Here is a 16,315-nt window from a genome sequence, read left to right on the forward strand (position 1 = left end):
TATTATTCATAAATAATCTTGATCATAAATCCACAATTCATCGGATCTCGGCAAACACACCGCAAAAAGTATTACATCGAATAGATCTCCAAGAACATCGAGGAGAACTTTGTATTAAGAACCAAAGAGAGAAAAGAAGCCATCTAGCTAATAACTATGGACCCGAAGGTCTGTGGTAAACTACTCACATATCATCGGAGAGGCTATGGTGTTGATGTAGAAGCCCTCCGTGATCGATTCCCCCTCCGGCAGATCGCTGAAAAAGGCCCCAAGATGGGATCTCACGGGTACAGAATGTTGCGGCGGTGGAAAAGTGGTTTCGTGGCTCCCCCTAATGTTTTTAGGGTATAAGAGTATATATAGGCAAAAGAAGTACGTCGGTGGAGCTCTGTGGGGCCCACGAGGGTGGGGGGGCGCCCTCCTGCCTCGTGGCCGCCCCGCAGAGTTCCAGACTTCAACTCCAAGTCTTCGGAATTGCGTTTGTTCCAAGAAAGATCATCGCGAAGGTTTCATTCCGTTTGGATTCCGTTTGGTATTCCTTTTCTGCAAAACACTGAAATAGGCAAAAAAACAGAAACTGGCACTGGGCCTTCGGTTAATAGGTTAGTCCCAAATAATATAAAACAGCATATTAAAGCCCATTAAACATCCAAAACAGATAATATAATAGCATGGAACAATCAAAAATTATAGATACGTTGGAGACGTATCACCAAGGCAGGCCGCGCCCCCACCCCCTTGGAGTCCGAATTGGACAAGAGAAAGGGGGGCCCTTTCCTGCTCCCTCTCCCTCTCCTTGCTTCCCCCTCTCTCCCTCTTGGTGGAATCCTACTAGGACTTGGAGTCATAGTAGGACTCCCCTCCTTGGGTGCGCCCCCTAGGGCCGGCCGGCCTCCTCCCTCCCTCCTTTATATACTTGGGGAGGGGGCACCCTAGAACACAGAAGTTGATCTTTTAGCCATGTGCGGTGCCCCCCTCCACAGAAACACACCTCGGTCATATCATCGTAGTGCTTAGGCGAAGCCCTGCGCCGGTAACTTCATCATCACCGTCACCACGCCATCGTGCTGACGAAACTCTCCCTCGTTCTCAACTGGATCAAGAGTTCGAGGGACGTCACCGAGCTGAACGTGTGCAGATCGCGGAGGTGCCGTGCGTTCGGTACTTGGATCACTTGGATCGCGAAGACGTTCGACTACATCAACTGCGTTACTAAACGCTTCCGCTTTCGATCTACGAGGGTACGTGGACACACTCTCCTCGCTCGTTGCTATGCTTCTCCTAGATAGATCATGCGTGATCATAGGAATTTTTTGAAATACTATGTTCCCCAACAGTGGCATCAGAGCCAGGTCTATGCGTAGATGTTATATGCACGAGTAGAACACAAAGAGTTGTGGGCGATAGTAGTCATACTGCTTACCAGCATGTCATACTTTGATTCGGCGGTATTGGTGGATGAAGCGGCATAGACCGACATTACATGATCGCGTTCATGAGACTGGTTCTGCCGCTGTGCTTCGCACACAGGTGGCTACTGGATGTCTGTTTCTCCAACTTTAGTTGAATCGAGTGTGACTACGCCCGGTCCTTGTTGAAGGTTAAAACAGCACACTTGATGAAAAATCATTGTGGTTTTGATGCGTAGGTAAGAACGGTTCTCGCTAAGCCCGTAGCAGCCACGTAAAACTTGCAAACAACATAGTAGAGGACGTCTAACTTGTTTTTGCAGGGCTTGCTGTGATGTGATATGGTCAAGACGTGATGATATATAAATTGTTGTATGAGATGATCATGTTTTGTAACAGTTATCGGCAACAGGCATTAGCCATATGGTTGTCACTTTATTGTATGAAATGCAATCGCCATGTAATTGCTTTACTTTATAACTAAGCGGTAGCGATAGTCGTAGAAGCAATAGTTGGCGAGACGACAACGAAGCTTCGGTGATGATGGTGATCATGACGGTGCTTTGGAGATGGAGATCAAAGGCACAAGATGATGATGGCCATATCATATCACTTATTTTGATTGCATGTGATGTTTATCTTTTATGCATCTTATTTTGCTTAGTACGGTGGTAGCATTATAAGATGATCTCTCACTAAATTTCAAGGTATAAGTGTTCTCCCTGATTATGCACCGTTGCTACAGTTCGTCGTGCCGAGACACCACGTGATAATCGAGTGTGATAAGCTCTACATTCACATACAACGGGTGCAAGCCAGTTTTGCACACGCAGAATACTCGGGTTGAACTTGACGAGCCTAGCATATGCATATATGGCCTCGGAACACTGAGACCGAAAGGTCGAGCGTGAATCATATAGTAGATATGATCAACATAGTGATGTTCACCATTGAAAACTACTCCATCTCACGTGATGATCGGACATGGTTTAGTTGATATGGATCAAGTGATCACTTAGATGATTAGAGGGATGTCTATCTAAGTGGGAGTTCTTAAGTAATATGATTAATTGAACTTTAATTTATCATGAACTTAGTACCTGATAGTGTTTTGCATGTCTAAGTTGTTGTAGATAAATGGCCCGTGCTACTGTTCCTTTGAATTTTAATGCGTTCCTAGAGAAAGCTAAGTTGAAAGATGATGGTGTCAACTACACGTACTGGGTCCGTAACTTGAGGATTGTCCTCATTGCTGCATAGAAGAATTACGTCCTGGAAGCACCGCTAGGTGCAAGACCCGCTGCAGGAGCAACGCTGGACGTTATGAATGCCTGGCAGAGCAAAGCTGATGACTACTCGATAGTTCAGTGTGCCATGCTTTACGGCTTAGAAACGGGGCTTCAACGACATTTTGAACATCATGGAGCATATGAGATGTTCCAAGAGTTGAAGTTAATATTTCAAGCAAATGCCCAGATTGTGGGATATGAAGTCTTGATACGTCCATTTTGCATCATGCTTTTATATCGATATTTATTGCATTATGGGCTGTTATTACACGTTATGTCACCATAGTTATGCCTATTCTCTCTTATTTTACAAGGTTTACATGAAGAGGGAGAATGCCGGCAGCTGGAATTCTGGGCTGAAAAAGGAGCACATATTAGAGACCTATTCTGCACAGCTCCAAAAGTCTTGAAACTTCACGGAAGTCATTTTTGGAATTAATAAAAAATACTGAGCGAAGGAACTACCAGAGGGGGGCCACACCCTGGCCACGAGGGTGGGAGGCGCGCCCTACCCCCCTGGGCGCGCCCCTACCTCGTGGGCCCCCTGGTGGCCCACTGATGCCCCTCTTCTGCTATATGAAGTCTTTCGTCCGAGAAAAAATCATACGCAAGCTTTCGGGAAGAAACTCCGTCGCCACGAGGCGGAACCTTGGCGGAACCAATCTAGGGCTCCGGCAGAGCTGTTCTGCCGGGGAAACTTCCCTCCGGGAGGGGGAAATCATCGCCATCGTCATCACCAACGATCCTCTCATCGGAGGAGGGTCAATCTCCATCAACATCTTCACCAGCACCATCTCCTCTCAAACCCTAGTTCATCTCTTGTATCCAATCTTTGTCCCAAAGCCTCAGATTGGTACCTGTGGGTTGCTAGTAGTGTTGATTACTCCTTGTAGTTGATGCTAGTTGGTTTAATTGGTGGAAGATCATATGTTCAGATCCATTATGCATATTAATACCCCTCTGATTATGAACATGAATATGCTTTGTGAGTAGTTACGTTTGTTCCTGAGGACATGGGAGAAGTCTTGCTATAAGTAGTCATGTGAATTTGGTATTCGTTTGATATTTTGATGAGATGTATGTTGCCTTTCCTCTAGTGGTGTTATGTGAACGTCGACTACATGACACTTCACTATTATTTGGGCCTAGAGGAAGGCATTGGGAAGTAATAAGTAGATGATGGGTTGCTAGAGTGACAGAAGCTTAAACCCTAGTTTATGTGTTGCTTCGTAAGGGGCTGGTTTGGATCCATATGTTTCATGCTATGGTTAGGTTTACCTTAATACTTCTTTTGTAGTGGCGGATGCTTGCAATAGGGGTTAATCATAAGTGGGATGGTTGTCCAACAAAGGACAGCACCCAAGCACCGGTCCACCCACATATCAAATTATCAAAGTAACGAACGCGAATCATATGAGCGTGATGAAAACTAGCTTGACGATAATTCCCATGTGTCCTCGGGAGCGCTTTTCTCTATATAAGAGTTTGTCCAGGCTTGTCCTTTGCTACAAAAAGGATTGGGCCATCTTGCTGCACCTTATTTACTTTCATTACTTGTTACCCGTTACAAATTACCTTATCACAAAACTATCTGTTACCGATAATTTCAGTGCTTGCAGAGAATACCTTGCTGAAAACCGCTCATCATTTCCTTCTGCTCCTCGTTGGGTTCGACACTCTTACCAATCGAAAAGGCTACGATAGATCCCCTATACTTGTGGGTCATCAAGACTCTTTTCTGGCGCCGTTGCCGGGGAGTGAAGCGCCTTTGGTAGGTGGAATTTGGTAAGGAAAAATTTATATAGTGTGCTGAAATTTACTGTCACTCGCTACTATGGAAAGTAATCCTCTGAGGGGCTTGTTCGGGGTATCTTCACCCCGACCAGTATAGCAAAGAGTTGCTCCTCAACCTACTGAACCTACTGAAAATGTTTACTTTGAAATTCCTTCGGATATGATAGAGAAACTGCTAGCTAATCCTTTTGCAGGAGATGGAACATTGCATCCCGATTTGCACTTAATCTATGTGGATGAAGTTTGTGGATTATTTAAGATTGCAGGTATGCCCGATGATGTTATCAAGAAGAAGGTCTTCCCTTTATATTTGAAGGGAGAGGCATTGACATGGTATATGTTATGTGATGATATGGGATCATGGAACTACAAACGATTGAAATTGGAATTTCATCAAAAGTTTTATCCTATGCTTCTTGTTCATCGTGATCGTAATTATATATATAATTTTTGGCCTCGCGAAGGAGAAAGCATCGCTCAAGCTTGGGGAGGCTTAAGTCAATGTTATATTCATGCCCCAATCATGAGCTCTCAAGAGAAATGATAATTCAAAAAAATTATGCTCGGCTTTCTCTCAATAATCGCTCCATGCTCGATACTTCTTGTACTGGCTCCTTTATGATGAAGATTATTGAATTCAAGTGGGATTTATTGGAAAGAATTAAACGCAACTCTGAAGATTGGGATCTCGACGAAGGTAAAGAGTCAGGTATAACACCTAAGTTTGATTGTGTTAAACCTTTTATGGATACCGATGTTTTCCGTGAATTTAGCACTAAATATGGACTTGACTCTGAGATAGTAGCTTCTTTCTGTGAATCTTTTGCACTCATGTTGATCTCCCTAAGGAGAAGTGGTTTAAATATAATCCTCCCGTTGAAGTAAAAGTAGTTGCACCTATTAAAGTTGAAGAAAAGACTATCACTTACAATGATCCTATTGTTCCTACTGCTTATGTTGAGAAACCACCTTTTCCTGTTAGAATAAAGGATCATGCTAAAGCTTCAACTGTAGTCAACAAAAGTAATATTAGGACACATAAACCTCCTGATCAAGTTAAAGTTGAACCTAATATTGCTATGGTTAAAGATCTCTTGGCTGATAATATTGATGGGCATGTTATTTATTTCTGTGATGAGATTGCTAGAATTGCTAAACCTGGTGCTAAAGATAAACATAGGCTTGTGGTAGGCATGCCTGTTATTTCTGTTAAAATAGGAGATCATTGTTATCATGGCTTATGTGATATGGGTGCTAGTGCTAGTGCAATACCTCATTCTTTATACGAAGAAATTATGCATGATATTGCACCTGCTGAGATAGAAGATATCGATGTTCTTGGTTCCCCACAAGATAGCTTTTGTCCCATTATATTTGGTAGACCCTTCTTGAACACCGTTAATGCTAGGATAGACTGCGAAAGGGACATTGTTACTATTGGTTTGGGTGATATGTCTCATGAGTTTAATTTTGCTAAATTTCATAGACAACCCCATGATGAGGAATTGCCTAGTAAAGATGAAATTATTGGTCTTGCTTCTATTGTCGTGCCTCCTAGTGATCCTTTAGAACAATATTTGCTAGACCATGAAAATGATATGTTCATGAATGAAAGAAGGGAAATAGATGAAGTATTCTTTAAACAGGGACCTATTCTGAAACACAACTTGCCTATTGAAATCCTAGGGGATCCTCCTCCACCCAAGGGTGATCCCGTGTTTGAGCTTAAGCCATTACCAGATGCTCATAAATATGCTTATCTTGATGAAAAGAAGATATATCCTGTTATTATTAGTGCTAACCTTTCAGAGCATGAAGAAGAGAAATTATTGAAAACTCTGAAGAAGCAACGTGCTGCTATTGGATATACTCTGGATGATCTTAAGGGCATTAGTCCCACTCTATGTCAACACAAAATAAATTTGGAGAAAGACGCCAAACCAGTTATCGATCACCAACGACGGCTAAATCCTAAGATGAAAGAAGTGGTAAGAAAGGAAATATTAAAGCTCCTGGAGGCAGGTATAATTTATCCCATTGCTGATAGTTAGTGGGTAAGCCCTGTCCATTGTGTCCCTAAGAAGGGAGGTATTACTGTCATTCCTAATGATAAAGATGAATTGATTCCGCAAAGAATTATTACAGGTTATAGGATGGTAATTGATTTTCGCAAATTAAATAAAGCTACTAAAAAAGATCATTACCCTTTGCCTTTTATTGATCAAATGCTAGAAAGATTATCCAAACATACACATTTTTTCTTTCTAGATGGTTACTCTGGGTTCTCTCAAATACCTGTGTCAGCTGAGGATCAAGAAAAGACCACTTTTACTTGCCCTTTCGGTACCTTTGCTTATAGATGTATGCCTTTTGGTTTATGTAATGCACCTGCTACCTTTCAAAGATGCATGATGGCCATATTCTCTGACTTTTGTGAGGTTTTCATGGATGATTTCTCTGTTTATGGATCCTCTTTTGATGATTGCTTGAGCAACCTTGATCGAGTTTTGCAGAGATGTGAAGAAACTAACCTTGTCTTGAATTGGGAGAAATGCCACTTTATGGTTAATGAAGGCATTGTCTTGGGGCACAAAATTTCTGAAAGAGGTATTGAAGTTGATAAAGCTAAAGTTGATGATATTGAAAAGATGCCCTGTCCCAAGGACATCAAAGGTATAAGAAGTTTCCTTGGTCATGCCGGTTTTTATAGGAGGTTCATTAAGGACTTCTCAAAAATTTCTCGGCCTCTGACTAATCTATTACAAAAAGATATCCCTTTTGTCTTTGATGATGATTGTGTAGAAGCATTTGAAATACTTAAGAAAGAATTGATCTCTGAACCTATTGTTCAGCCACCTGATTGGAATTTACCCTTTGAAATTATGTGTGATGCTAGTGATTATGCTGTAGGTGCTGTTCTAGGACAAAGAGTTGATAAGAAATTAAATGTCATTCAATATGCTAGTAAAACTCTAGACAATGCCGAGAGAATTATGCTACTACTGAAAAAGATTTCTTAGCAGTTGTATTTGCTTGTGATAAGTTCAGACCTTATATTGTTGATTATAAAGTAACTATTCACACTGATCATGCTGCTATTAAATATCTTATGGAAAAGAAAGATGCTAAACCTAGACTTATTAGATGGGTTCTCTTGCTACAAGAATTTGATTTGCATATTATTGATAGAAAGGGAGCTGAGAACCCCGTTGCAGACAACTTGTCTAGGTTAGAGAATGTTCTTGATGACCCACTACCTATTGATGATAGCTTTCCTGATGAACAATTGGGTGTCATAAATGCTTCTCGAACTGCTCCATGGTATGCTCACTATGCTAATTACATTGTTGCTAAATTTATACCACCTAGTTTCACATACTAGCAAAAGAAAAAGTTTTTCTATCACTAGTAGAAAAAGGGTCATCTGTCCCGGTTGGTAAGGGCCTTTTGTCCCGGTTTTTGAACCGGGACTAAAGGGTCGTTACTAATGCCCTAGCCCTTTAGTCTCGGTTCTTACATGAACCGGGACAGATGGGCCTCCACGTGGCCGGTGCGGCGAGCCTAGGCAGGAGGGCCTTTGTTCCTGGTTGGTGGCACTAACCGGGACCAATAGGCATCCACGCGTCAGCATTTCAGGGGCTGGGGTTTTTGTTTTTTTAAAGGGGGGGTTGGGGGTTTTGGGGGGTTAATTTAGGTGTTTCATATATTGTGTTAGCTAGCTAATTAATAGAGAGAAGTGTCCTCTCTTATCTCCGTGCTTGGTCGACGCTACGTACTATATACATATAGAGAGGACTAGACACGCTAGCTAGTAAGAAGATGAAGGAAACAGAAGATCGTCATGAACATATGCATACAGAGAGAAGTGATATCGACCACCTCTCCTTCTCCGAGAGATTGGTCGAACAACAAGTTCTCGTATATCTATCCGACACTACTGGCTACATATATACAATAATTATCTCTTACAATATAATCTCCTAATTATATACGAAGTCAAGGGTCCACATGGTATTCTCCGTCTTCAGCGATCACGTGGTCAAGGAAGAATGCCGCCAATTCCTCTTGAATTGCTCGCATACGATCTGGTGCTAGGAGTTCATCCTGCATCCGAAAGTTCTAATTTGAAGAAGGGGGTCAATACATATATATATATATATATATGAATAAATGAAACTCAACACAAATGATGGTAATAAAATAAAATTGTGAATATTATTCCTTACGCACTTCATATTGTTCGTCAGAGTAGCCCCGCTCACAGGTCGTGTGGCGGATGGACTCGCAAACGTAGTATCCACAGAAATCATTCCCTTGTTCCTGCCACAACCACTTTACAAGAAATAGAGGTCAATCAAACTGATAAGCAAGCATGCTAAATGGTATTGATGAAACTAGCGCTTGAGTCACTAGGAGATGCGCGGAACATGCTACTATAGTACTTACTCGGGTGTCTAAATTGCAGCTTCTTCGGCAGTCCCGGAGCTTTTTTGGTGAATTTTCTCCAAACCCTGCCAGACAAAGAAAACAATTACTTGATATCAGGAAATGAACAAAGTTGCTGATATGGTGGATAATGATCGATTTAACTTACTTCTCGAGCATTTGAGTCATGTCCGCATAGTCCTGGGGATCTTTTCGTCTCGAGTCTAAGACGGTTACTACTCCCTGCTCAAGCTTAATCTCTAGGAGAATATAGTGGAAGCTGCGCACGCATGCATAAGTCATCAATTACATTACTATAACCTGGACTAATAAGGGAAACCGAATATGCACAAGACAGTAACACTCACTTGAAGTTGTAAGGAAAGAGTATTATATCTTTGTTTTCATTTATTACCAACGATCGTAGCAAGTTGGCCTCGGTATTTTCGGCATGATATTTAACCTCAGTTGCATCTATGAGATTTGTGTTAATGAATCCAATATCACCGATTTGTCTTTTCTTCAATTCGGCGATCTTCAATCTGCATAATATAGTGAGGATAATTATAAATACATGCAATGAAAGAGCTGACCTATATAGAGAGACTTAATGACAGAAGTAGTACTACTTACAGACAGTAGCAAGTGACCGTTGATTTATCGAGGGCCTTTTGATTGAAAAACTGGAAGAACTCCTCAAATGGAACATTCAACAGTTCAATTCCAACGAGGTCATGCTCCTCTTTAACTCTCAGCATCAAAGTATCCCTCCCCCCAGACTCTCTGCAGGTTTTCATGTACCAATCATGTAATCTTCGCATCATCGTTGTTAGAGATCTTTCATCTTTGACGAGAGGCTTCCCGTAATGGTATTTGTGTTCGTCCACCTCCAAGAAATCATAATGTACATCGTCGGGCAGGTAATCTCCAAGATTGCTATAACCGGCCACCATCCTCGGATCATTAGCGACGATGTCGCTAGACACCTTGAGCGGGGGGCACGATTGGTTCGCTTGTTCGCCGAGCTGGGCAATTTTTTTCCCAGCTCGTCATTCTTTTAACCTTTGATCACTGACAGTACTTCCCGACCGCTCCGCTTCGACAAATGTCTTTGCAATAATGCGCTCATAGTTGCCTTTCGGCGGAGACTTTGGTGGTTTTGTCAGGGCAGCCAGAGTGCGCTTCGCTTTCACCGGATCTACCTTCTCCTCCGGAGGTGGATGTTTCTTTGCTTTCACCCCTTCAAAGAAGTTCGTCACTTCGGCTCGCATGATCTTCGTGGTTTCCTCCTCGGTCCTCTCGTATGGTAACTTCTCTGGAGTCTTCAGAGAAGGACCGAATCTGTATTGCCTCCCGCCTCTGGCTGTACTGCTAGACGCCGGCAGAGCAGACGGAGCGGCTGCGGCTGTCTTCTTTCCTTGCTTACGAGGCGGAGGAGAAGGACTACGACGCGCCGGAGCAGCCGGAGCGGCGGCGGGTCTCTTCCGCCCTTGCTGACGAGGCGGAGAAGGAGGAGGCTGGCTGCTCGGGCGCGCCGACGCAGGCGGAGAAGGAGGCGGAGTGCCGCCACGCGCCGGAGAAGGAGGCTGAGTGCCCTGATCACTCGCCGGAGGAGGGGAGGAGGCGGAGTGCCGCCACGCGCCGGAGAAGGAGGCTGAGTGCCCTGATCACTCGCCGGAGGAGGAGGCGGAGTGCCCTTACTCGCCGGAGGCGTCCAGTTCGGAAGGTTGATGAGCTCCTTCCGCCATAGGCATGGAGTCTTCAGAGCAGAACCCAGCCGAGTCTCCCCTTCACCGGTAGGGTGGTCAAGCTGGAGGTCCTCAAATCCCTCCGTTATTTCGTCCACCGTCACCCTAGCATATCCTTCTGGAATCGGACGACAGTGAAAAGTTGCGCCGGGTTCAGGAGGTCGAACAGAGCCGACAGCCGCCTTGACTTTGAAGTTCTCCCATTGCGTCATAAGGTGGCAATGTTGAGACTCCGTGATAGCATCCACGGGGTAGCTAGCAGGAGCCGTCAAGACATGCTCCGGCTGAAGCAGCTCGGTGGAAGCCACGCTGCTTCTCCGCTGAGATGGCGGGGTAGCTTCGGGGGTAGTTTCGGCAGGTCGATTGCTGCGAGCTACGTCTCGTTCCTCTAGCGCTTGAACCCTTTCGTGCAGCTTCTGAATTTGGGTCTGCTCCACTTTTTTCCTCCTCTCCTGGCATTTGTAACCGCCTGCGTCCGGAAAACCAGCCTTCCACGGAACGGAGCCTGGCGTGCCTCGTGTCCGTCCAGGGTGCTCAGGATTCCCGAGGGCCATTGTGAGCTCGTCGTTCTCTCTGTCTGGAACGAACGTCCCTTGGTGCGCTGCATCGATATAGTGCTGAAGCCTCTTGACTGGTATTCTCATTAGCTCGTCCGTCCAAACGCACTTCCCTGATACAGGGTCCAAGGTTCCGCCAGCCCCGAAGAACCAAGTCCGGCAACGGTCTGGCCAGTTCATTGTCTCTGGTTCGATCCCTTTATCAAGCAGATCATTCTCAGCCTTGGCCCACTTAGGCCGGGCTTTGAGGTAGCCACCTGACCCCGTGCGATGGTGAAGCTTCTTCTTCGCAGCATTTTTCTTGTTTGTCGCTGACAACTTCTTACTCTTTTCCGATGTCTTGTGGGCCACAAATGCGGGCCAGTGATCTCTGATCTTCTCATATTTGCCGATGAATTCTGGTGTCTCTTCTTTGTCGACAAACGTTTTCAGCTCATTCTTCCACCTCCTGAATAGGTCTGCCATCTTCTTAAGAGCATGAGACTTGATTAATTGCTCTTTAACTGGCTTCTCCGGATCCTCCTCTGGCGGTAGGGTGAAATTTGCCTTCAGCTCAGTCCAAAGATCATCTTTCTGCATATCATTGACATAAGACACCTCAGGGTCTTCCTTCTTAGGCTTATACCATTGGTGGATGCTGATCGGGATCTTGTCCCTAACAAGAACCCCGCACTGAGCAGCAAATGCTTCCTTTGTCCGGATGGGTTCAATCGGTTGGCCGTCGCGCGCGATTGCTGTGATCTCAAACCTTTCATCCGAGCGCAACTTTCTCTTCGGGCCTCGTCTCTTTACCGAAGTTGTGCTCGATCCGGAGGGCTAGAAAAAAGAAGAAAGACGAGAGTTAATTAATATGTGTACATACCAAAACAATGAATGCATCAATTAGCTAGTCAGCACAGGCTTAACTAATATATTTACCTGGCCGGACTCTGTTCGGTCACCGGAGCCGTCACCACGGGCTCCTTCTTGCACCAGCATTGGGTCACCGGAGCCATCATAATCATGTCTTTCCTCCTCCACTCTTCGATCACCGTAGCCTGCTTCTTCACCCTGTTCTTCCAGACCATCATTGTCGTTAAGATACGACAAGACATCACCTCCGGCTAAGATTATGTCCCCCAACACCTCTTCTGCTTCCTCGTCTCGTCCGTGCTCCATTGTTTCTGCAAATATTACAACATGGCAATTATTACACAAACATGACAGCAGGTGGATATATTAGTGCAAACGTAGACCTAGCTTATTCCGGGTTTGGGGTGGCCTCGGCAACGCTTCAAGGGTAGGGGCGCGGCGGGAGGGGGTAGGAGACCGACATCGTTTTTTTCTAGGGTTTGGGTGTCCTCGAGAGTTTTGGTCGAGCGAGAGGGCCGGGGGGTGCTCCCGTGGTATAAGTTATCACGGTCGAAGTTATCCGGGAGGGGGTTATATCGACAACGACGACATACATACATGGGAAAATAATGTTATCGGGGAGGGGGTAGGTCGAACCCCCCCCCCTCGTGTTGAAGTTATCGGGACACGGGGTATATCGACAACGACATATCCGATAAAAAATAAGAAGACGAAGAAGAAATAAAAAGAGGAGAAGAAGATATTAATAGAGGAGAAGATTGAAGAAAAAAAGAAGAAAAAAAGAGGAGAAGAAGAAAGGAATAGAGGAGAAGAAGAGAAAATAGAATATTCTATTTTCTCTTCTTCTCCTCTATTCCTTTCTTCTTCTCCTCTTCTTTTTCTTCTTTTTTATTCTTCTTATTTTCCTTTTTCCTCTCCTTCTTTTTCTTATTCTTCATTATCTTCCTAGCTAGATATATAATACTTTTCTAAAAATGTAACTTTTGCATATATAAAACTTTTTCTTCTTCTTCTTCTTCCTTCTCTTCCTTCTTTTCCTAAATATATAAAACTTTTCTAAGAATGAAACTAACCTAAAATGTACCCAAATGTACTAAAAATCTAACTTTTATATGCACAGAGAACATACATACATATATACATTTTTATAAAAATGCAAAAAACAAATCATCATATATATGAACAAAAAATCTGAAAAAAAATATCATATATATGAAAAAAAACAGAGAGGAAGGCCGGCGGCCGGACCGAACGTGGCGGCGGCGTGTGCTCGGGGCAGCCCGGGGGCGTGGGGCGGCATCGGGGCAGGGGCTCGGGCCGGGGCGGCGCGTCGGGGCAGGGACACGGGCCGGGGCGGCTCGTCGGGGCAGGGCAACGGCGCGGGGCGACGGCGACGAGGAGTGGGCGGTGACGAGGAGCGGGCGGCGGGGCGGCGACGGCGAGCACGGGCAGCCTGGCAGCGTCGGCGAGCACGGGCAGCAAGGGCGCGGGGCGGCGACGGCGAGCACGGGCAGCCTGGCGGCGTCGATGAGTTCGGCGTCGTCGGGGGGCAAATGTTAGATGAAACTGAAAAATTTACAAGTCCTGCTTATATACGGAGAGCATTAGTACCGGTTCATGGCAGCAACCGAGACCAATGCCCCTTTTACTCCCGGTTGGTGCCACCAACCGGGACCAAAGGTCTCTTTTCAGCAGCCCAAAGGGCGGGAAGCGGCGGCCTTTGGTCCCGGTTGGTGCCACCAACCGGGACTAAAGGGGGGCATTTGTACCGGTTAGTGCCACCAACCGGTACCAATGCACCCCTTTAGTCCCGGTTGGTGCCACCAACCAGGACCAAAGGCCTTGTGCTGCTGCGCCCGCGTCGAAAGTTTAGTCCCACCTCGCTAGTTGAGAGGGGCGCACAGTGGTTTATAAGCCCCACTGCCGCTCCCCTCTCGAGCTCCTCTCCATTGCAGGCTTACGGGCCTAATTGTCACTGCTATGCCTGATGGGCCTACTGGGCCTTCTGCGGGCCTGAATCCTGGCCCATCGATGGGTTTCTAGTCGTATTCAGGCCGTGGTGGCCCAGTAGGTGGCATATTTTTTATTTTTTGCCTGTTTTTTGTTTTCTTTTTTGCTTTATTTATTTTGTTTTGTTTCTACTTACAACAAAAAACTTATTTATTTTATTTTATTTTGTTTCTAATTACTTATTTATTTTACTTTATGATAATTCTTTTTGCTATTAAAGTTTCTAACAAAAAAAGTTCTTTATGAAAATTCTTTTTGCTTTCAATGATTTTGAACAGAAAATACTTCGATAATTTTAGTTGCATCAATTTTATATAATTTTAGTTTCAATAATACTAGAGGTTGCTTATAATGTTTTGAACAGAAAATACTTTGATAATTTTAGTTTCATAAATTTTATTTATGTTATTAAAGTTTATTTTATTTTGTTTGTACTTATATATTTTATTAAAGTTTATATTATTTTGTTTCTAATTACTTATTTATTTTATTTGTTATTTTTCATGCACCATTTTTCATGCATTTACTGATTATTTTGAGCTATAAGACCCTAAAATTGAAAAGCATTTCAAATGAACTCTGAAAAGGTTGAAAGTTGGCATGGTATCATCATTTCATCCACATAGCATGTGCAAGAAAGTTGAGAGGGTTACGGCAAAAACTGGATGCACTTCGTGTACAAAACGGACAATCTCTTTCGAAGTATCAGGATTTCATACGGAAACTCGTCTGTTACAAAGGGATTTTATTTTTTTAAACTTATTTGAACTCCTGACTTTTTGTGTGTTCAAAATGCACCATTCAAAGCCACATCATCAATTTTCAACCCTTTCTGACTTCATTTCTTATTTTTCATGCATTTATTGATTATTTTGAGCTATAAGACCCTGAAATTGAAAAGCATTTCAAATGAACTCTGAAAAGGTTGAAAGTTGGCATGGTATCATCATTTCATCCACATAGCATGTGCAAGAAAGTTGAGAGGGTTACGGCAAAAACTGGATGCACTTCGTGTACAAAACGGACAATGGTATCATACTCGTCTGTTACAAAGTTGGCATGGTATCATCATAATAGTTGCGGGAGAAAGTCTTCACTTTTTCTTCGCTTGTGTCATTTGCTTATTGCGCCGTAACCATGGATAATCTTCATCGTTTATCAGGATGCTTGGGTCAGCCTTGACTTTGAAGGGAGGAATTTCATGAAACTTTTCATAATCTTCAGACATGTCTGTCTTGCCCTCCACTCCCACGATGTCCCTTTTTCCTGAAAGAACTATGTGGCGCTTTGGCTCATCGTATGATGTATTCGCTTCCTTATCTTTTCTTTTTCTCGGTTTGGTAGACATGTCCTTCACATAGATAACCTGTGCCACATCATTGGCTAGGACGAACGGTTCGTCAGTGTACCCAAGATTTTTCAGATCCACTGTTGTCATTCCGTACTGTGGGTCTACCTGTACCCCGCCTCCTGACAGATTGACCCATTTGCACTTAAACAAAGGGACCTTAAAATCATGTCCGTAGTCAAGTTCCCATATGTCCACTATGTAACCATAATATGTGTCCTTTCCCCTCTCGGTTGCTGCATCAAAGCGGACACCGCTGTTTTGGTTGGTGCTCTTTTGATCTTGGGCGATCGTGTAAAATGTATTCCCATTTATCTCGTATCCTTTGTAAGTCAATACAGTCAAAGATGGTCCCCTGGACAACGAGTACAGCTCATCACAAACAGTGTTGTCACCTCTGAGACGTGTTTCCAACCAACTGCTGAAAGTCCTGATGTGTTCACATGTAATCCAGTCGTCGCACTGCTCCGGGTGTTTGGAGCGCAGACTGTTCTTGTGTTCATCGACATACGGGGTCACCAAGGTAGAGTTCTGTAGAACTGTGTAGTGTGCTTGAGACCAAGAATGCCCGTCCCTGCATATTATTGAGTCCGCTCCTAGCGTGCCTTTTCCAGTCAGTCTCCCCTCATACCGCGATTTAGGGAGACCTATCTTCTTAAGGCCAGGAATGAAGTCAACACAAAACCCAATGACATCCTCTGTTTGATGGCCCATGGAGATGCTTCCTTCTGGCCTAGCGCGGTTACGGACATATTTCTTTAGGACTCCCATGAACCTCTCAAAGGGGAACATATTGTGTAGAAATACGGGCCCCAGAATGACAATCTCGTCGACTAGATGAACTAGGACGTGCGTCATGATATTGAAGAAGGATGGTGGGAAC

This window comes from Triticum aestivum, chromosome 4D (genome assembly GCF_018294505.1).
Source record: "Triticum aestivum cultivar Chinese Spring chromosome 4D, IWGSC CS RefSeq v2.1, whole genome shotgun sequence".
Lineage (NCBI taxonomy): Eukaryota > Viridiplantae > Streptophyta > Magnoliopsida > Poales > Poaceae > Triticum > Triticum aestivum.